Genomic DNA, 24,442 nt, shown 5'->3' on the forward strand with positions numbered 1-24,442 from the left:
ACCGTTACTGCCACTTACCACCACCACCGTTATCGCCGCTGCCACCGCCACCACCACCGTAACCACCCGCCACCACTTCCACCGCCACCACAACTATCACCACCATCACCAACCACCAACAACCACCACCGCCACCATCACCTTCTGCCGCCACCACCACCATCACTATCACCATTGCCGCTACCACCACCACCACCACACAAGCAAAGAGATATAAACATCAACCACCAAGTGCATAACATAAAAAAAGGTTGCCCATTGTAACGTCGGTGTTTCCAGGCGAGACATTAATGATGATGTAATAGTCTAGGTTAGCCTTTGTAATTCATTTTGAAATAATAAGAATGTATTATTTGAGTATTATGTGTTTATTGCTTAATTGTGGGATTTAAATGGATTAAGGAATAAAAATAAGCGATAAAGTAAAAAATATTAGATAAGCCCGATATCGATACATGAAGTTGCAGTTGTAGTGGCAAGGTTTCCGAATATATAAAGAATGTCAAAATCCGAGTTATAACAAAGAAGTTATGACCTGTCGAAGTTTCGCGACAGAACCGGCACGACACTGCGCGACGTAAATAGTGAAATTACGATAGAGCGGTATTTAGCCTTAGTGATCTATACGAAAATCATAGAATACGTTAAACCGAGAGCATGGATAAAAAGAATGTCTAAATATGACTTCGTATGAGGAAGTTATGAATTTTCTAAGTTTTGACTTAGCAGTATGCAGCCCGAAACTCGAATTTAAGATCGAGTGCTTGTTATCCAAAACAATATAAACGAGAATTGAAGATCTCTGTAATAGTTGTTCAACGGTAAAAAGACAGACAAAAACGGACGTCGGATGAAGAAGTTAGGAATTTTTAACGGACTTTTCCTGTCCCGGCCTGTGAAAATATAATAATAAAAATAAAGTCAAAATTAGCCGACGGAGTCTAAATGAAAGTTGTAGAGCATAGTCTCACTTACGCGTGGATATAAAGAACGTCAAAAACGGAGCTCGTATGCGAAATATATGAATTTTAGAAGTTTCGAAATGTGGAGTACGCCCAACGTCCAGGAGTACGCCCAACGTACTCATGGTTCATGGTTTGGGTTGGGCCACATCGCCCTACTCCACCACTCGAGTGCCTTGGGTCCGTAAGTAGTGACGCATCCGATCTGATCCACTTAGTACGCCTAGCATACTTGGAGAGTACGCCCATCGTACATATCGACGAGCCAGAACGCCCAATGTACTCGATGTACGCCCAACGTAGTGCTTGTAGAGAGAGTATGCCCAGCGTACTCTGAATTTACGCCCAACGTAGTCGCAACGATTAGCCTCTATAAATAGAACTCGTGGGCTGCCGAGTTTTAGTGCTTAAATTCTTCTCTCTTAGTCGTTATTGCCTCGTTTTGCATGCAAGTTTTACCCCGAAGCCCCGGTATCATTCCCGAGACCCGAAGCAAGTCCCGAAGCCCCGAGGGTCCCGAGAAGTAAAGTTTCCGAGTCGAAGCTCGATTTTCAAGAAAACATCCCAGTTTCACCGAAGAATACTACTCTTAGAGCTGTAGTGTTGTCCGATCATCTTCTGATCAAGTGAGTACATTGTCCCTTTTCACATACACGATTTTAATACAAGTATTGATGAATGTATAAGATATATTATATGATTTATACTCGATGAAATATGTGCTATGTGATTTTATACTATTTGTTATGTGGTATGAGTATTGAATAAATATGTTATGCATGTTTTAAGCTGTATATAAACAAGTATATTTTATCTACAAATATGTTGGGTAGAACATGGGTAGATAGTGATGTGTGATGACATTAAAATGACGAGAGGCCTTGATTTGATTGTCATCTAGTCGTCCAGCAGAATATGGATGACAACCATGGACTTTTCTAGACAGTTTAGTGGAACGCTGGCAGGCTCATAACATGTAGGTGTAGTGAACTTGGGTGTTCATTTGTTGTATTTTATCCCCCTCATGGTTGCTTTAGGACATTCATTTTTGAGGAAACCCCTTTGCAGTAGTGTCCGTCCCGATGAAAATCCTAGATTAGGTCCCTTGTAATAGTTGTTGTCATAGGGACGTAAAGTGAGGATAACGGGAATGGGTAATCGGGTTATTGTTGGTGGGTGAAAATTAAATATGATTATTTATTGTGGGCTGAAAACCCTATATGCTCACCAGGCTCCTAAGCCCGACCCACTCAGTTTCTTTGTATTACAGATAGTGGCGCGGGAGCATAAGTTGGAGAACTTGTGAATATGTTTTTGTTCATAGACCAGTAGTTGTATATAACTGTGTAAGGTCTATGTTTTATTGTTTATGCTTTTGTGTCTGTATCGGAACATGCCATCCCGAGTTTTGATATATAATGAAAATACGTTTCTTTAAGAAATGCTTTGATAAATCTTATTTTATCATGTAATTTTTTGGGGACAAATTCCGCAACTCTTTTAAATCAATGGATTTACTCTGAAATTATTTTAAAAAGCATAAATGAAACCGGTCATTTCTACCCGTGATTTTGGGGATGTCACAGTTGGTATCAGAGCATTAGTTTAAGCGAACTAGGAATTTGTAGAATTTCTAAACATAAACTGAGAATGCTAAGTGAAGAATGTGAGATAAGTGTCTGTTATATTTTAGACACGAGCACTAGTTTATTTTAGGAAAGTTGCCTAAAATGCTTTTATGTGCTAAATGTTATATGTTTGCCATATATGATATTATTTGTTCGGATCTTTGGTTTGCTACCAACCGGATCTAGAGACCTTATGTGTTTAGGATTCTAAGCGTATGACTACGATATTAGAACTAACATGTAAACGTTTCGGAGTGATAAGGATGATTTAATTATCTATCATGATTGATGATCTAAATTCACCTTATTCGGTGTGTAGATAAAAAATGGTAAGAACCAAAAGTGGAGTTGGAAACGTGAACGAAGATAGGAATCAACCACCTGTGATTGAGCGAGTGGCTGTTGTAGCAGCATCACCTGAGCCAATAACAATGGATGGTGTACAATTGATGATTCAAACATTGTTGGATCATCAGATGGAATAAATGAGACATCTGCTTCAGCAGAATCGTGAAGAACTTTCAATGTCGATTGAATAGACAGAGTTGAATGAAGTGCATTCGAAAGGAGGTAAATTCAGTGGGACTATTGGTCAAGCCAACCAACTGTTAGTTAGACAAAACCACCAGGAGGGAGGGATTGATGGACTTGGATGCAAGTACGAAGATTTTTTGACTTGCAAACCATCGACCTTCACTGGAAAGGAGGATCCGATTGGAGTTATGGATTGAATCTCAGAAATGGAGTTAGCCTTCATGACGTGTGGTTGCAGAGGCAAGTTGCAGACCACTTTCGCAGTACGTCAGTTCAGGGGTGGAGCTATTCATTGGTGGAACACTCTGGGGAGGATCCTAAGCCCTAATGAGCTACTGCAACTGACTTGGGCAGAGTTATTGGTGCAATTCAAGCGCAAGTTATGCTCGGCCCAAAATCTACTGGATTTGGAGAATAAGTTTCTGACAATGACAAAAGTCAGCATGTCAGTCAACGATTACACTAATGTCTTTATAGATAAAATGGAGTTTTCTTTGCGCATCGTCCTAGATGAGCTGACAAAAGTTGACCGGTACGCAAAAGGACTCCCATGGGAGTATACGGTGCCAGTATGTCTGGCACCTACTCTAGAGGAAGCTATTTGGCTGCCAAGTCTATTAAGGGCTTGATCAAGGGAAGAACCGCCAGCAAGGTTGAAGTTGGTGATAAGAGAAAGTTTGAAGGAACTTCAGGTTCCAGAAAGAAAAGAAAATTTTCGAAGTCTGATTCGAAAAAGTTTGGAGGAGGAAAAGGGGGCGAATCGAAATGGTGTTAAAAGTGCAAGAAAAAGCACTCTGGGAAATGTAGTGAGGAAGTGACCTGCTACAAATGTGGAAAAACTGGGCATTATGCCAATGAGTGTCCGTCCAACCACAGAGTGTGCTTTGGATGTAACAAGGAGGGGCACATTTTGAAAGATTGTCCTAAAAAGAAAGAGGCAGCAAAACTGAATATTCCACCAAAGCCAAAGGCGAGAGCCTTTTAGATGACACTTGAGGTTGTGAAAGATGAAGCTGATGTCGCTTCAGGTACCTTTCTCGTAAACAAATTTCCTGCCCAAATTTTATTTGATTCTGGAGCCAACTACTCCTTTATTTCGAATGAATTTGGTAGAAAACTAGCTTTGCCTGTCGATAGACTAGATAATGCTTTATTAGTCAAAGTTACTAGTGGCAAGTTTATACTTGTTAGCCATCTTATGCATAACATCTGCATTGATTTGAATGAGAATAAGTTCGACGAGGAATTATTGCCTATTGAACTAAACGGTTTCGACATCGTGCTGGGGATGGATTGGCTTAGCGTTAACGATGCCGAGGTTTTATGCAGAAAGAAAATAGTAAAACTAAACCCACCGGGGAAAGAGTCATTTATGGTGTATGGGGACAATCGTAGAGTAAATTTTGGAATCATTTTGCTAATGAAACCCAAAAAGTGTTTGGCCAAAGGATGTACATCATATTTGGCATTCGTAATTGATGCAAAGAAGGAGACAAAGGAGATGCAGAGCATTCTTGTGGTGTGTGATTATCCGGAAGTATTTCTTGAAGATCTTCCCAGATTACCGCCTGATCGACAAGTAGAATTCCATATCGCCTTGTTACCAGGGATGACGCCAATAGCAAAAGCACCTTACCGATTAGCACCAACGGAGATGAAGGAGCTGATGATGCAACTTCAGGAGTTATTGGACAAAGGTTTCATTAGACCTAGTTCATCACCTTGCAGAGCTCCGGTGTTATTCATAAAGCAAAAGGATGGCAGTATGAGGATGTGCACCGATTACAGAGAGCTGAACAAGGAAACAATAATGAATAGATATCCGTTGCCGAGTATTGATGACCTGTTCGATCAACTACAAGGTTCAAGTTATTTTTCAAAGATCAACCCGAAGGTCAGAATATCTTCAGCTGAAAGTAAGAGAGCAGGATATCGAGAAGACTGCATTCATAACACGATATGGACACTACGAGTTTTTGGTTATGTCGTTTGGACTAATCAATGCTCCAGCATCATTCATGGATTTAATGAACAGAGTTTTTAATCCGTTCCTTGATAAATCTGTGATAGTGTTCATAGATGACATTCTGATTTACTCGAAAAGCCAAGAAGAGCATGGCAGACACTTGCGAGAAGTGTTAGAAGTCTTGAAAAAGGAGAAGTTGTATGCAAAGTTCTCTAAATGTGATTTTTGGATTCGAGAAGTCCAATTCTTGGGTCACGTGGTTAACCAATAAGAGATAATGATTGACCCAACAAATATTGAAGCTGTGATGAAGTGGGAACAACCGAAAAGTCCACAGAGATCCGAAGCTTTTTGGGATTAGCCGGATATTACCGATGGTTTATCCAAGGCTTTTCTTTGATCGCTACTCCACTAACAGCTGTGACCCACAAAGGAGCTACTTATGCTTGGAGTGATAAGCACAAAGAAGCATTCGAGTTCCTAAAGAAGAAGCTATGTGAAGCACCGATTCTTTCTTTACCCGATGGAGTTGAAGACTTCGATGTCTATAGCGATGCGTCTGGTGTGTTGGGTTGGGTTGTGTTTTGACCCAAAGAGAAAAGGTGATAGCATATGCGTCTTGACAGCTGAAGGAGCATGAAAAGAACTACCCCACTCACGATTTGGAGCTGGCAATGGTAGTTTTTGCTCTGAAGATATGGAGGCATTACCTCTATGGCACGAAGTGCAAACTTTTCACTGATCATAAGAGTCTCCAATATCTCATTGGTCAGAAAGAATTGAATATTAGGCAACGACGATGGCTAGAACTGTTGGATATAGTGTCTAAGTCCATAACTTTATTTGGTATGTACTTGATCCGACCCGGCATGGTCCATTTGGGTTGCATGGCATTGCAATACTTGGATAGACTAAATGAGAGAATATGACACTTATGATTATTAATATATTATAAGTTCTAATGTATTAATAATAGTGTTATTTAATTAGTATTGATCAAGTATTAATCTAGTATTAATTTGGTGATCAAAGTGAGACTAATTAAATATATAGGGTTGATTATGACAATCATCAATTCTTTTATGGTGGATTAATGATCCATGGTTTATGGGTTATGGATGTAACCATTTGGAGCTCCATGGATAGTCCATGGGAGTTACAAACCCATGGGTCATGAGAAATGAAGAGTCATGACAATTATGGGTCTTCTTAATGAAACCCTAATTATGACACCACTATAAAAGGAACCCTTTGGCTAGCAAAATCGGTACCTAGTGTTACTGGAGAGGGCATAACCGATTTTGAGTGCTAGAAGTATTCTCTCAAGTTATTCCAAGTTTTGTGGCGTAGTGTGAAGCATTTGAGCCACAACATTTGGGGTGCTAGGCTCACAAAGTCTTGAAGGAATCCAAGCAACATCAAGGTATGTATTTCTACTAGTTTATATTTTATTTATTCCCCATGCTATGCTAGTTAGGAAATAACCTTGAAAAAGAAATTTGCATGTATATAGAGAAAACATAGATTCAACGTTATTAGGGTTGCATGTACACTTAGGAAGTGTTAGAATGCTCAAAACCCATCAAGAACTACTTAAGGACTATGACTGTGAGATACTTTACCATCCCGGTAAAGCAAAATGGTGTCGTTGACGCTCTCAGTCAGAAAGTAAATCTTGAAAGAAATAGGCCAAGAGTGTTGAGAATAGAAGTTGTCTCGACGATTATGGAAAGTATAAAGAAAGCTCAATAAGAAGCTTCTGAAAAGAATGACCGGAAGGAGGAACGTTTAAGCAAAACGTTGGTGTTTGGTATAAACAGTCATGGACTGAAGGTATTCCAAGATCGTATTTGGGTACTAAAGTCAGGAGGAATAAGAGATCTTCTGATGGAAGAAGCTCACAAAACTATGTACTTAATTCATCATGGCAGCACTAAAATGTGTAGGGACCTAAAACCCTATTACTAGTGGCCAACGATGAAGCTTGATATTGCTAAGTACGTGGTGGAGTGTGTGACATGTGCGCGGGTAAAGGCACAAAATCAGAAACCATAAGGGAGTTTAGAACCTTTACATATGCCTATGGGTAAATGGGAAGACAGTGCTATGGATTTTGTCACTAAACTGCCCAGAACATAGAATGGTCACGACATGATTTGGGTGGTCGATGATCGCTTCACTAAGAGTGCGCATTTCATAGCAGCCAATGAGAAATGATTTATGGATAAGCTTGCGAATTCTTACGTGAAGGAAATTGTGAGGCTTCACGGTGTTCCGTTAACGATTGTGTCAGATCGTGACAGTCGTTTCACCTCGCGATTTTGGAGAAGTCTACAAGAGGAATGGGGTACCAACTTGTGTTTGAGTACAACTTACCATCCACAGACTGATGGTCAGGGCGAACGAACGATACAAACGCTTGAAGATATGCTGAGAGCATGTACCCTGGAATTCCAAGGCAACTGGGATGAACATTTGCCTTTGGTAGAATTTTCCTACAATAATAGTTTCCACTCGAGCATTAAGATGGCACCTTATCAATATATGTATGGACAAAAATGTCGTACGTCATCTTGTTGGCTTGAGGCTGGGGAAAAACAATTTATGGCACCTGAGATAGTCCATCAAACTATTGAAAATTTGAAAATAATTAGGGAGATAATGTTAGTAGCTCAGGATTGTCAAAAGAGCTATGCCGACAACAAGCGAAGACCGATGACTTTTGAAGTTGGAGATTCGGTTTTGCTTAAAGTCTCACAGTGGAAGTGACTTATAAGATTTGGAAAAAGGGGAAAGTTAAGTCCAAGGTTTATTGGACCGTTTAAAGTTCTTCAGAGGATTGGTAACCAAGCTTACAAGCTAGAACTACCAGAAGAACTGAATGGAATTCATAACACTTTCCATGTGTGTTATTTGAGGAAGTTCATGGGAGAAGTTCTCGACATAATTCCAATTTCTGAGTTAAGAATTGATGAAAACAAGAGGTTAATTGAAGAACCAGAGGCAATCGTTGACCGAAAGACTAAGAAGTTGCGACGCAAGATGGTCGAATTAGTGCTTGTCCGATGGAAACATACAAATAGGCCAAATCTCACCTGGGATACGGAGAGTGACATGATGAGTCGCTATTCACATTTGTTTGTTGTTGTGTGATTCCGGGGACAGAGTCAACCTATGGGGAAGAGAATTATAACGTCCGTGTTTCCAGGCTAGGCATTAATGATGATGTAATAGTCTAGGTTAGCCTTTGTAACCCATTTTGAAATAATAAGAAAGTATTATTTGAGTATTATGTGTTTATTGCTTAATTTTGTGATTTAAATGGATTAAGGAATAAAAATAAGCGATAAAGTAAAAAATATTAAATAAGCCCGATATCGATACATGAAGTTGTAGTGATCGTGGCAAGGTTTTCAAATATATAAAGAATGCCAAAATCCGAGTTATAACGAATAAGTAATGACCTGTCGAAGCTTCGCTACAGAACTGGCACTATACCGCGCGACATAAATAGTGAATTTACGATAGAGCGATATTTAGCCTTAGTAATCAAAACGAAAATTATAGAATACGTTAAACTGAGAGTGTGCATAAAAAGAACGTCTAAATCTGACTTCGTATGAGGAAGTTATGATTTTTCTAAGTTCCGACTTAGTAGTATGTAGTCCAAAAGTCGAATTTTAGATCGAGTGATTGTTAGTCGAAACAATCTAAACGAGAATAGAAGATCTCGTTAGTAGTAGTTCAACGGTAAAAGACAGACGAAAACGGACGTCGGAAAAAGAAGTTATGAATTTTTAACGGACTTTTCCTGTCCTGGCCTGTTACACATATAATAATAAAAATAAAGTCAAACTTAGCCGACAAAATCTAAATGAAAGTTGTAGAGCATAGTCTCACCTACACATGGATATAAAGAACGTCAAAAACGGAGCTCGTATGCGAAAGATATGAATTTTAGAAGTGTGGAAATGCGGAGTACGCCCAGCGTACTCATGGTTCATGGTCTGGGTTGGGCCACATCGCCCTACTCCACCTCTCAAGTGCCCCGGATTCGTAAGTAGTTACACACCGTTCTGATCCACTTAGTACACCCAGCGTACTTGGAGAGTACGCCCAGCGTACATGTCGACGAGCCAGTACGCCCAACATACTCGATGTACGCCCATCTTATTGCTTCTAGAGGGAGTACGCCCAACGTACTCTGAAGTTACGCCCAACGTAATCGCAGGGATCAGCCCCTATAAATAGAACTCATGGGCTGCCGAGTTTTAGTGGTTAAATTCTTCACTCTCACTTGTTATTGCCTCATTTTACATGCAAGTTATACCTCGAAGCCCCGATATCATTCCCGAGACCCGGAGCATGTCCCGAAGCCCTGAGGATCCCGAGAAGTAAAGTTTCTGAGCCGAAACTCTGCTCGCGAGAAGCCCAATTTTCAAGAAAGCATCCCGGTTTCACCGAAGAATACTACTCTTAGAGTCGTAGTATTGTACGATCATCTTCTGATCAAGTGAGTACATAGTACCTTTCACATACACGATTTTAATACAAGTATTGATGAATGTATTAGATATATTATATGAGTTATAGTCTATGAAATACGTGCTATGTGAGTATATACTATTTGTTATGTGGTATGAGTAATGAATGAATATGTTATGCAGATTTTAAGCTGTTTATAAACAAGTGTATTTTATCTACAAATATGTTGGATAGAACATGGGTAGATAGTGATGTGTGATGAAATAAAAATGATAAGAGGCCTTGATGTGATTGTGATCTAGTCGTCCAGCAGAATATAGATGACGACCACGGACTTTTCTAGACAGTTCAGTGGAATGCTGCCAGGCTCATTACTGTTGGATTAGTGTCTCAGCCCGTAACTATATTTGGTATGTACTTGACCCGGTTGTTCATGGTCCTTTTGGGTTGCCTTCACCAAAGCAACTTGACAAGGTAGTTTAAGGAGAGAGAGAGAGAGAGAGAGAAAGATTGAATATTATGGTTTATTAATATATTACAAGAATAATATATTAAAGGAGAAATCATATTTATTTAATTAGTATTGGTCATAAATTAATTAGGAATTGATTTGGTGACTAAAAGAGATTAATTAAATAAAGCGGCATAAACTGTCAAATGTATGATAGTTGAGTTTTGGGCTGGGAAACCAAATGGACTAAGGGGGGAACATAATTATGATGGGGATCCATCATATTTTCGTCCAAGGCCTTATTCTAGAAGGTTCCTTGGGCTGCTTGGTGGCTAAGCTGTCCATTAGGGTTTAGACTGAAACCCTAGCAGCCAGCAGTATAAATATGACCCCTAGGCTATGAAAATCGGCTACACTTGATTCCATGAGAACCCTAGGGCCGAAATTAGCATCTCTCACCCTCTCTCATATTGCCTTCTTGCTTGTGGGGTTTGTGAACCATTAGAGGAGTTGCAATTGTGACTCTAAGATCAAGATCAAGGAAGCTACAAGGATTTCAAGCTATTTGAAAGAGGTAAACACTTAAATCTGTTCTTATGATGTTATTTTCGAATTATATGTGATAGATCTAGGGTTGAAAGTCGTGGATTTAAAGCATGTACAATAGATAAACCTAGATCCAAGCATTACGGTTTGTATGAGCATATAGGATTGTTCTTATGCATAAAACCCATAAGTGGTATCAGAGCCTTTATTGGTTTCAGTTGTATGTGATGCTTTAACTGTTTGATTGCTGAAAATCGTTTTTTTATGCTAACTATTTGATGAACTCTTTGAGTTCCATGAGGAACTCGACGAGTTGGATGAACTCGACGAGTTCCAATGTGGACTCGACGAGTTTAGCTGTCAGACAGAGGATATTTCGGGATTTGTTGTTGTTTTGTCATGGGATTGATGCCTAAATCATTTTTTGAATATAAAATCCAAATTTTATTATATTTGCATGATTATCCCTGCCAAAACAATAGATAATTTCAAATCTTTTAAGTAATAGTTGTTTATATGATAAATATGGATTATTTAATTTATTTGGTAATTATCTTATGTCTAAAATTGGATTAGATCAAATATAGATGATTATGAAATTAATTGTTTAATTTAAATTATTTGTTATTTGATCCCTTTTGTTTTGAAAAGTTCAAAACTTGCCCTCAAGTTTTGAAATTTAAACTTTATGATTAAAAGTTTAATTTTGAATAATTTAAATTTCAAACCCTTAAAATTTTACAAGTTTAAAATTCAACCCTATACTCTTATATTATTACAAGCTTAATTAATATATATATATATATATATATATATATATATATATATATATATATATATATATATATATATGTATAACTGAAATGGTAGTCTTACCGTTAGTAGGACTCATTCACGAAGCCAGTCTATAAGGTGGGTATAAGGTTGTTGCCTATAAAATGGCGCTTAATGGGTGTACACTCACACCCACCGGTTGCTTGACTGGTGGAGGGTCATTAGCCGAACGGGTAGGATAGGGCAATCATCTCCTCATTAAAAGTATAATGTAAGATAAAATTATAATTCCCAATCTTAGTTACTTTAGGGTAAAATGTGAAAATGATGCTAATCCATGGAATTGCACTTTGTACCCTTGTCAAACGTTGGTGGAGCGCGTGTGGTTAACCGACACACTAATTTGGGAATGACACTGGTAGCGAAGGGTGACTCAATATTTCTCAGAAATCAATGGAGCGTGTGTGGTTTACCGGCACATTGATTAGGTGATGGAGACATTGAGTGCACCATGTTGATTCACATGGTTATTCACAACTTGTTTGCGATCCTCGGTATCTCGGTCGCAATTTGAAGTGCATATCGAGATTTAAACTTGCAATTGATAAGTTCAATGAATCTCAAAGATCTAGGAGTTTTCAATACATTTAAAATTTAAATCTCTTTTTTTGTTTTTCATGGTGAGAATTAGTGAATCGTCTTTCACTTACCTTCAAATTATTTACTTTTAGAGTACGGAATCCCTTTCTAAGTTGTAAATAATGTGGTTGGTTCCTAGCCCTAATTTCTCATTTGGTTGTTTAGATAGGGACTCATTTCTAATCAAACTTTGTTCCTTTCTTTTCAGATGTCTACAAACAACAACAACAACAACAACGCTTCTGGGTCATTCTCATTGATGAACCTATGTCAAAAGGTTACATTTGATGGGTCAAACTTCAACGAGTGAATGAGGTACATTCGCATGATCACACGCTACGAGGACAAAGAATATGTCCTCGATGAAAAGCTTGAGAATATCATCCCAGATGTTGCTACTCCAGAAGAGCTGGCCGCCTTTGAGGCCCATGAGCGTGATGCTACGAAAGTTCATTGCATCATGCTAGCCACCATGAACCTCGAACTCCAAAATTCCTATGAGGACATGTATCCGTATGAAATGCATCAAGATTTGTTGGACAGGTATCACCAGATCGCGAGGCAAGAGCGCTATGAGATCATTACTAACATGATCACTGCTAAGATGGGGAGTGGAGAATCCCTAACCTCTCATTTGTAGAAAATGCAGAGGTATGTTGATCGTCTTCTAAAACTTAATGTTAAGTTTGATGAGGATTTGGCTATCGACATAATCCTCCACTCTTTGCCATCCTGCTACATCCAGTTCAGAATGACCTACCACATGAACAAGGAGGAGGTCTCCTTGAGTAAGTTCCAAGGACTGTTGAGGACTGCTGAGAGCAACCTCAAAGACAAATCCGTTGCACAATCCCCTGCTGTGGCCACTCCTGTGATGCAATAGGTCAAGGAAAGGGTAAAAAGAGGAAGGCTCCATGTAAGAGCCACCTAAAGGGGAAGCCCCGTGATGGTTCATCCTCAAGTGGGACCAAAACAGGCCCCGTTAAACCCTCCTCCGATCCCAAGGAAGCAGAGTGCTTCTATTGCCACGAAAAGGGCCACTAGAAACGAAGTTGCCCTAAGTATCTGCAAGATATAAGGGATGGGAAGATTAAGCCCACCTTTGCAATTATGTATTCTATTAAATCTAACAACTCATCATTTGCTACTTCATGGGTTCTTGATACAAGGTGTGGATTTCATATTTGTTCTGATATGCAAGGCCTAAAAAGAAGTAGGGAAGTGGAACATGGAAAGATGAACCTGATTATGGGACACAGGGGATCGTCGCCTATGACCAAAGTCGGAGTTTCTTATTTAGTGTTGAGTAATGGGTTAAGGCTAGATTTAAATAATTGCTATTATTCTCCAGATATGGCAAGAAACATTAATTTATTTCATGGATTTTTTAGACAAGGTTTCAAATATTCTTTTGATAATAGTAATGGTTCTATTAATGTTTATTTGAATGGTGTCTTTTATTTCAATGCATTACCTTGTAATGGGATTTATGAATCTGTGATGGTTGTTGTTAATTTAGGAAATGATGTATTGAATACTGATTCATCTACTAGCCTAGACAAAGCATGCTTGTGGCATTGTCATCTTGGCCATGTCAACAAGAAACGCATAGCCCAACTCCAAAAGGATGGAGTGTTGGAGTCATTTGACCTTAGGGACGATGACATGTGTGAATCTTGTTTACTTGGGAATATGACCACATTACCCTTTACTGACACTTGTGAAAGGGGTGAGGGTCTATTGGATCTCATACACACCGATGTGTGTGGGCCCTTTAGATCCACCACAAGGGATGCTTGCCGCTTATACATGACTTTTACAGATGATTATAGAAGATATGGATATGTCTGTTGGGTTTTGAGCATTCTAACACTCCTAAGTGTACATGCAACCCTAAATACCTTGGATCTATGTTTTCTCTATTATACATGAAAATATGAACTTCCAAGGTATTATCCTAATCTAGCATACAAAACAATGAATATAACAAGATAGAATACAAACCTCTTTGATTTAGAAAGTCTTCATGAAGCTTGAGTGCCTAGTGCCCCAAGTGTGACACCTCAAATGGTTCACACAACACCAAATACACTTGGAATAACTTGAGAGAAACTTGAACACTCCTTGAAATCGTCTAGCCCTCACACTCACACATAGTGCATGATTTCTTGAGCCATGGGATTATTTTATATGGTGGCTATTAGGGTTACACCATGTAACTCATGACTTTACCCATTCCTTATGCTCCATGGATTTTAACCTCCATGGAGCATCCATGGGCCACCCCATGGACTTAGTCCAACATAAGGAATCTTGGATCACAAGCCCACATATATAAGAAGGAATGATTTACACAATCAACCCTTATATTTAATTAGTCTCCTTTTGATCACTTAATTAATTCCAAATTAATTCTTGATCAATACTAATTAAATAACCTTATTAATATATTAGAACTTATAATGTATTAACAAACCTTAAGTGTTATTTCTCTCATTTTAGTCTATCCAAATGCATGATGCCATTCAACCCAAATGGACCATGCCGGGTCAGGTCAAGTCTTACCAATTATAGTTATGGACTTAGACATTAATCCAACAATATCTACTTAATCAAGCAAATGTCAGAAACCTTTGAAAAGTTCAAAGAGTTTAAGAATGAAGTGGAGAATCAGCTGGGCAGGAAAATCAAGATGCTTCGGTCAAACCGAGGAGGAGAGTACCTAAGTCTTGAGTTTCACGACTATCTACTAGAATGCGTAATTGTTTCGCAATTGACGCCTCCGAGAATGCCACAATTGAATGGTGTGGATGAGAGACGTAATCGGACCTTGTTGGACATGGTTCGCTCTATGATGAGTCGGGCTTTGTTACTGATAACTTTATGGGGGTATGCCATAGAGACTGCCGCCCATATCCTTAACTTAGTTCCTACCAAGAAGGTTGCCAAAATGCTTCACGAGACGTGGACATGGAAAGCTCCCTCATTGGCAAACATTAAGGTTTGGGGTTGCGAGGCTTTCGTAAGACGAGAGACTCACGACAAGCTTGAACCTCGTAGTGAGAAGTGTTATTTCATCGGCTACCCACAGAAGTCCTTTGGTTATCTTTTCTATAGACCGAGTGACAATGTTGTCTTCGTTGCTAGAAGAGGAGTTTTTCGAGAAAGGGAATTGTAAGCCAAGAGGACAGTGGGAGGAAAATTGATCTCGAAGAGATTCAAGGGCAAAACGATGAAGGAACCTCTAACACTGACACTCAACCCGAGGAGGAAACTCATGTTGAGCCCATTGACGAGTCCTTACCTCTCAGACGTTCTAGTAGGGTTAGTATTCAACCCCAATTTTATGGTTTTCATATTACTAGTGAAGGGGATACGTTTATTAGTGATGAAACACTAATGAATTTGGACGAACCTAGCAGCTACAAGGAAGCCATGGCAGGCCTGTAGTCTGCTAAATGGAAAGAGGTGATGGACAGCGAGATTCAGTCCATGTACGACAACCAAGTTTGGAATTTGGTTGATAATGTACCGGGTCGTAAGACAGTCTGGTGCAAGTGGATCTTCAAGAAGAAGACGGACATGGATGGGAAAGTGCACACTTATAAAGCACGAATGGTTACAAAGGGCTTTACTCAAGCTCCCGGAGTTGACTATGATGAGACCTTCTCACCAGTTACGAAGATAAAGTCTATTAGGATTATGTTCGCAGTAGATGCATTTCATGATTATGAAATATGGGAGATGGACGTGAAAACCGCTTTCCTTAATGGAAAGTTGGCTAAGGATGTTTACATGAATCAGCCAGAGGGTTTTGTCAATGCGCAGCATCCAAATAGAGTATGCATGATTGAGAAACGCATTTATGGATTGAAACAAGCGTCTCACATATGGAATCTTTGTTTTGACAAGAAAGTTAAGGAGTTTGGCTTTCTACGAAGCGAAGATGAATCTTGTGTATATGTCAAAGCTAGTGGGAGTATAGTGAACTTCCTCGTATTGTAGGTCGATGACATACTGCTCACAGGAAATGACGTCCCAACCTTGCAGGAGGTCAAGTCATGGCTTGGGAAATGTTTCGCTATGAAGGACCTCAGAGAGCCTGCTTATATTCTTGGGATAAGGATAGTGTTGAGAGAAAAACTTGGGGAAAAACTTGAACAAACGTTAGTACAAGTATATTGCGGAATAGAGTTAATCTCAAAGGATCAAAAGCTCAACAATAATATAGTTAGATAGTTAGTTGCGGAAAGTAAAGAAATGTAAATGAAAACAATTGTTATATCAAGAATATGTTGGATTAATGTCTAAATCCATAATTATAATTGGTAAGACTTGACCCGACCCGGCATGGTCCATTTGGGTTGCATGGCATCATGCACTTGGATAGACTAAAATGAGAGAAATAACACTTAAGGTTTATTAATATATTATAAGTTCTAATATATTAATAAGATTATTTAATTAGTATAGATCAATAATTAATTTAGAATTAATTATGTGATCAAAAGAAGACTAATTAAATATATGGGTTGATTGTGTAAATCATCCATACTTATATAGTGGGCTAATGCTCCATGGATTATCAAGTTTAGCTCAAACCCATTGGATGCTCCATGGATGCTCCATGGTGTATTTGAACCCATGGATCCATGGAAATGGATAGCCATGACAATTAGGGTTTACCCTAATTGTAACACACTATATAATGATCTCTTTCTTGGGAAAAATCGGCGACTAAGATATGCATGGAGGGCAAGCCGATTCTTGAAGTGTTCTAATTTCTCTCTAAGTTATTCCAAGTGCTTATGGTGTTGTGTGAACCATTTGAGGTGTCACACTTGGGGCACTAGGCACTCAAGCTTCATGAACACAAGCACCAACAAAAGGTATGTTATTCTAACTTGTGTTATACAAAGTTTTGTATGCTAGAATAGAACAATACCTTGGAAAGTTGATATTTTCATGTATAATAGAGAAAACATAGATCCAAGGTATTTAGGGTTGCATGTACACTTAGGAGTGTTAGATTTCTCAAAACCCAACAGTGGTATCAGAGCCTCGGGTTGTTTTCTGTTATATTGATGCAAATATTTTATTTTCAAAGTTGAAAATAAAGGAAAAGAAAAACATGAAGTCTGTCAAATTTTAAGATAATTACTTGTTCTTGTGAAAAACTAATTATTTGTAAAATTTGAATAATTTGCTTTATGAGTTGAATTATGTCAAATTTAATAAAAGATAAAATGATATGATTATTTTATTAGTTTTAAAAGTTTGATCTAAAGAGTTTTATTTTTTGAAACCTCCATAAGTTATGGATATGAAAAGGTTTTAAAAAAAATTGATTCAAAGTTTTTATGGAGTTACAAAATTTGGTGTTAATGTTTTAAAGGATTCCATAACTTAAGAATAAGTTATGGATCACTAAAAGTTTTTTGTTACCTTGTTTTATGAGTGAATTTAGATTAATGAATAAAATTATGTGATAGTTGGTTTTAATCCAAATTAATATAAAAGAAGTTCATAAAATGTGTTTATGTAACTTATAAGTCACATTTATGAATCTTAAAACTCATATAAGTTGCCATAGGTTACAAAATGAAGAGTCTTTTTCCTCATTAAATTGTTTTATGACTCCATAACTTGTCCTCAAGTTATGGATGTTCAAGAGTCACCTCATTAAAGTTTTTAAAACTTTAATTAAACTCATAAGTTATGAAAATCCAAGAGTTTTGAATAGTTTCAAAACTTGCCCTCAAGTTTTGGAATTTGTAAAGTTTTCCCCATAAATACTTTAATTCCAAGTTAGCCCTTAGAATTTTAAAAGTTAAAATTCAACCCTTATACTTTGTAATATTATAAGTTAATATATATATATATATATATATATATATATATATGTGTGTGTGTGTGTGTGTGTGTGTGTGTATAAGAGTAAAGTCAGTCTTACCGTTAGTAGGCCTCTTTCACGAAGCCGGTCTATAAGGGGGTATAAGGTTACTGCCTATAAAATGGCAATTTAATGAGTGTCCAGTCTCACCCACCGCTTCCTTGACTGGTGGAGGGTCGTTAGCCGAACGGGTAGGAATGGACTATAATTCTCCCTTCATTAAAAGTATAATGAAAAATACTAAGTAACTAAACACTTATAAATTCCCAATCTTAGTTACTTAGGAAAATGTGAAAAGGTGCTAGCCCATAAAATTACACTTTGTACCTTACCAAGTCGTTAGTGGAGCGTGTGTGGTTAACCGGCACACTAACATGGACTAGTAAGAGTGGCAAAGGGTAACTTGACTTTATTATAGATCGGTGGAGCGTGTGTGGTTAACCGGCACATCGATTAGGTAATATTGTTAAGGGTACCAAGTCAATTTGTATGGTTATTCACACCTTGTTTGTGATCCTCAGCATCCCAATCACAAACTTGAGAGGGCACAATCGAGATTCAAACATGCCATTGAAAGTTCAATGTATCTCAAAAGATCTAGGAGTTTGAAAACCAATAAAACCTAATAATAAAATATTTCGTTTTCATGGTGGAAATTGGTAAATCGTCATTTACCTACCTTCAACTATTTTATAATTTGGATTACGGCATCCCTCTTCCAGTTATAAATAGGTTGCTGGGTCCTAGCCTTAATATTTCATATTGGGTGTTATATTAAGGACTTTAAATCAACTAACTTGAATTTCTCCCATTATAGATGTCTAGTTTAGACAACTATGGTCTTCCCAAATCTTTAGGAACAAGCTTCCTAATGAAGATGATATCCCAAATGGCAATCAAGGTGAAAGATCAATCCCTTGTTGGGCATTTGTGGGACTAGAAATCATACTTCACTTCATCCACCTCCTCCAATAAATCTTCCTATCCCACAAGTTTTAAGACTTGATAAGTTCTAAATCACTCAATCCCTATTGGCAAGCAAAGTCTATATGTTCTTAGATCTTGGGGATTAAGCCACATATTGACAAGTCGGGAGAGTCGGGTGTCGAAGTCTCGAGGTAGCTAGCTGCTGACTTGGTTCTTCAGTCACTTCATGATGACAGGTCGCGACAAGACCCTTAATGATCTTACCTATTTGCTTGATGATGCTAAATCAGCAGTGATTTGGAGCATTAGTAAAGCAAATTGAATTGGAAGATCTACTTTCCAAACCTATTTGGACATTGAAAATGGTGACATTGGAGGTCCAGGAAAAAATTTCTCTTCCCAATGGAAAGGGATCGGCCATAGTCAACTCGGTTGACCAAATGGTAAAGAGAAAGGTTATGTCTGTGATAGTCCCATTTACCATTTCCAAAGAGTCCATATGATTCTGTTGCCAAAGGAAAGACATTGGTTGCGAAGCTGCTAAATTTACCTGAAATATCTTAAGGATGCTAAAGTCAATAGATTTGACTCTACTTCAGGTAAAGTCCATTGTCTAATTCTATTAAGTTTCTATTCTGAGATTCTTATTGCAAAATGTGACGAGGTCACATGTTGATGTTTTAAGAGTCAAAGGAAAAGTGAAGAAACTTAAAGGAAGTATATGCTGATTCTGATCGCAAAGATGGATTTCGATCGCATGGTTCGGTGATTAGAATTTTGAGTTGTTACTTAAAAGTTATGATATATTGCTTAGGAATAGATAACAATAAGTTTTCCATATGGATTGTAAGGATAAATTTTTCCGCAAAGTTTTAAAATAAAAAGAAAAATGGTTTTGATTTTATTTATTTTAAGTATCCTTACAATGGCATTTGTGAAAAATTGTTGATTATATGTTTCCATTGATAAGCAATATGGGTAAATGAATTTGATTCTTTCATTAGTGGAGGTGTCATAATTTACCAAATAAGGAAAGATTCTCATCACCCAAGTTTCAGTTGGATAGAAACTTGGAATCATGCAACTTGTATTGTATGATCATGAGAATTTTTATTTATTTGGGAAATTAAGTCTAATTCCTTGTTCACATGTATATGTGAATCAAGTGAAGGACAAAGGGATCGGATACACTTGGGTGTGCGCTGATCAAGTCCACCACAAAGTTGATAAGATTATTCATTATTATTTAATAAAGTTTACTAAATGTGGTTATACTTACAAGTTTAAGGATAGTTCTGGATCATTGGAGAATTTTCAATGATAGACATAATGAGTAAGAAGAATCAAATAAGGCAGAAAAATAAAAGTTTCTCTAATCTGAAGAGATGGGAGAGTACTTGAGTATCTTGTTTTATGATTATCTTAGTGATTATGAAACCATGTCACAATTGATCCTCTAAGGACACCTTAGTTCATTTTGTTTGGCTAAGGCGAGGAATCGTGAATTGTTGAAATGGTTAGATCAAAAGATAAATTATACTTCGTTCCAAAATTAAATCTTAGAGTCATACTCCAAGATTAAGCCTTGAGTGACATAATCTTAAGAAAGGTTTAAAACACTTGTTAAATGTAGAGTAAAATGTGTTCTTACTCTTGTACATTTGAAATTGGTAAGTTGTGATGTTTTGGATAAAACAAAGACCAACTAAGACCAATTGTGAGAAGTGTTTAACTTGATAAGAATCTGCACTAACTCTTGAATATTCGTTTTTGTCAAGGAATGGTTCTTGACAAAGAGAATCTTATATGTCAAGAGGTCAGTGGGAGTCTTAAAAGGATCTTAAGATAGATTCAAGAACTAATCAAGGGTTTTGTTAATCACTAGACCACGACTTGAGGTTTGTAACCTATCATGTTGACATATTTTGTGCCTATTCCAGTTAAAGTTGGTTTTGCATTGGAGTTCTGAGAGTTCTGAACTGGTTGCATAACAACTTGGAAGCAATGGCAGGTCCTTGAGCTGCCAGGTGGCAAGAAATTAGATTGAGTTCAGTCCATATGAGTTTGGATTTGTCATTATCCTTGTCTTGTGACTATGGTTTTGACAATTCACATGGATAAGAACACATACACCATTAAATCTAAGTGTCATAAGGTTTCTCTCCGATTCATCAAAATGATAGTGAAGAAACTCTTTCACTAAGTAGATTTAAGTAGATAGCAAGTGTGAAGTTTGCATTCTCATGTCGTTAGTGGAGCGTGCGTGGTTAACCGACACACTAACTAATGAGAATGACAAAGGTTTAGACTCACATGTGAGATATCTAAGGAAAGGTTTAGACTCCAGGTGTATGATTTGATAAAGTCTTATCAAGGAAATCTAGTATCAGAAATCTGACTGATTTCTACGTACATGTCAAAGCTAGTGGGAGCATAAAGTGTTATGCTAGTTAGATAATAATCACTATGCTAGTGGGAGCATGATGATTATGTTGCAAGTTAGCAATGTTGATTATAGAAAACAAAAGTTTCAACTCGCTTTGAAAAAGTTGTTTTACTATAATTAAGGGAGAGAAATTTATACTTCATTCCAATTCTACAAGATTAGATTGAGATTTTAATCAACTTTAGTCAAGAATATATATGAATGTTATGTTGGAATGGTTCAACATAAGGAATTTCTATATATGTTGCTTTCTCAAAATTCGATTATGATTACGGTATCCCTCTTCATAGTTCGAATTATGAGAACATGGCAAATAAAAATTTTATAGCATGAATCGTATCCCATATGCTTCGGATATAGGATCGATTGCATATGTTATAATATTCATCCATTCTAAATTTTCCTAATGCTTATGGCGTTAAGAAGGGAAAAGGGATTAGAACTGGATATGACTAAGATGAATAAGCAATTGTCGAGAACAATTTGGGGTTTTCCAAAGTTTGGTTACTCATGGACAATTGGAAGTATAGAGTAAGGATCGTATTGACATATTTTGGAAAGAGGCAACTCTTGTTCAAAAGTGATGGTCAAGATGGGAATATGGATTTGTTTCCATAGGTGGAAGTTATTCTTTGAATCTGTGTAAGATTAAAGAACTTAATGCAAAGAAGGATGTTCAAAGGAATGTACTTTGAATTTGAGACTTCATCTCCATGGAATTGCTTTCCATTGGAATACTTTGTAATGTTTGTTGCCAAGTCTTTGTGACTTGTGTGAATATCATTACAAGAGGATCATTGCATAGATTACGGTAAATGACAAGAACTTGGTATTCTTACATTTACAATAAGGATTGGGATTGTGAAATGAGAATCATTGAAGTCATGTTCAATTGATATACATTTCACAAAGAGATGACCATATGTAAACATAGTGTGCATACTTGGAGTATGGCATAGCTATTGTTTAGAGAAACATAGTATGCATGCTTGGAGCATGGCATCACTACTGTTTCAATTCAAGTATTAAGTTGATTAATCGAAACATGAATAATGAGTGATCAATATGGTGCTTAGATAAAAGGTGTTTTATTTACGCTCAAAGTGTTGAGGCCATATAGGACTAGTATTATTTTGTGTTTCACTTTGCATGTTTTGACTTCCAGAATAACTAGGTCATTCTCCTGAATGACCAAGTTATTCAAACCATCCACAGTCGGTCATATGTTGGAAGTAGATATGAATCAAGACTGTCATGAATTTGGCTTGTATGATTTGTCTAAAGTGCTTTAGACAATGCAATAGTTGCTACAACATTCTTGAGTACTCATAAGGGCTGAGTATTGGATTCAACCCACGCTCATTGGATTCACTTCATGGATTTTATCATGAGTGAATCATGAGACGATAATATCTTATATTCTTCAAACCTAGAGATATGAGTTGTTGACTATGAGTTGGTTATACGTAAACGCATTGGTAACTCGATGTTATAAAACGTGCCTTTGTGTATGATTCAACAAATAGTTAGTGCAATCATATGAGTCTAAGTTAATCCATTCCTTTTACCTTCGGGATAAAAGCGATATCTTTGGGCCCCTCGATGATTTAGTGATGACAAAAGTAAGTGCTCGGCCGGGTCTGGACTGATTTGATTTGTTCAATTAGTCAGTCGTCATAAATCAGAAATTGGGAAACAACAAATGGACAGAGACAATGATTATAATCCATGTCTCAGTCCATATGATATCTAGAATAGAGGAATGTATGATCACTTATCTAATGGACAAGTCATTGACAGAGGTCAGAGTTCATCGACAAGGTCAGAGATCGACAGAAGCTTTTGAGAGCTACGATTCCTAGTCGGGTTCTGAAGTCATACTTGCAATAATAGTTTTAGACTTATCCAAGTGGGAGACTGTTGGATTAATGTCTAAGTCCATAACTATAATCGGTTAGACTTGACCCGAACTGGCATGGTCCATTTGGGTTGCATGGCATCATGCACTTGGATAGACTAAAATGAGAGAAATAACACTTAAGGTCTATTAATATATTATAAGTTCTAATATATTACTAAGATTATTTAATTAGTATTGATCAATAATTAATTCAGAATTAATTATGTGATCAAAAGAAGACTAATTAAATATATGGGTTGATTGTGTAAATCATCCATACTTATATAGTGGGCTAATGCTCCATGGATTATCAAGTTGGGCTCAAACCCATTGGATGCTCCATGGTGTATTTGAACCCATGGATCCATGGAAATAGATAGCCATGACAATTAGGGTTTACCCTAATTGTAACACACTATATAATGATCTCTTTCTTGGGAAAAATCGGCGACTAAGATATGCATGGAGGGCAAGCCGATTCTTGAAGTGTTCTAATTTCTCTCTAAGTTATTCGAAGTGCTTATGGTGTTGTGTGAACCATTTGAGGTGTCACACTTGGGGCACTAGGCACTCAAGCTTCATGAAGACAAGCACCAACAAAAGGTATGTTATTCTAACTTGTGTTATACAAAGTTTTGTATGCTAGAATAGAACAATACCTTGGAAAGTTGATATTTGCATGTATAATAGAGAAAACATAGATCCAAGGTATTTAGGGTTTCATGTACACTTAGGAGTGTTAGATTGCTCAAAACCCAACAAAATACTCTTAAACTGATTCATAACAAGGAATGCATTCACTCCAAGTTAGTAAGTGAGATCAAGTTTAGTGATTAATTCTAGAAGACTTGCTCCGAAGAGAGGTTATGTTCCAGTAGCAGTTTGAGTGTGAAGAGTAATAGGATACAGAAATGAGGAAGATAACTTAGAGAAATATATTCAGAATAAGTTCATGAGTTAACAGTAAGAAGTAACAAGTGAGAAGTAAGGAGTTGTAGTAAGAAGTTGTATTTTGAAGTCTATTTGATACAAGAGAATGAGTCTCTATTTATAGAGATTCAGAAATAAACTACTCTATAAGCAGCCATGCAAGGCATGCTGAACAATAGAGTACATTACATAAGATAAGTAAAGGAAATAACTAAGATTGCGGATGCTGAAGAGTTGATGACTCCAGATGCTGAGATGATTGCGGGAGCTGAACCGTTGCGGTAGTAAGGAGACGGTTGCGGTAGTTGAGTTCAAGAGGGTCACTTTTATGATTCAACAGATAGTATGAAACAGGGAAAAG

This window comes from Lactuca sativa, chromosome 8 (assembly GCF_002870075.4).
Source record: "Lactuca sativa cultivar Salinas chromosome 8, Lsat_Salinas_v11, whole genome shotgun sequence".
Lineage (NCBI taxonomy): Eukaryota > Viridiplantae > Streptophyta > Magnoliopsida > Asterales > Asteraceae > Lactuca > Lactuca sativa.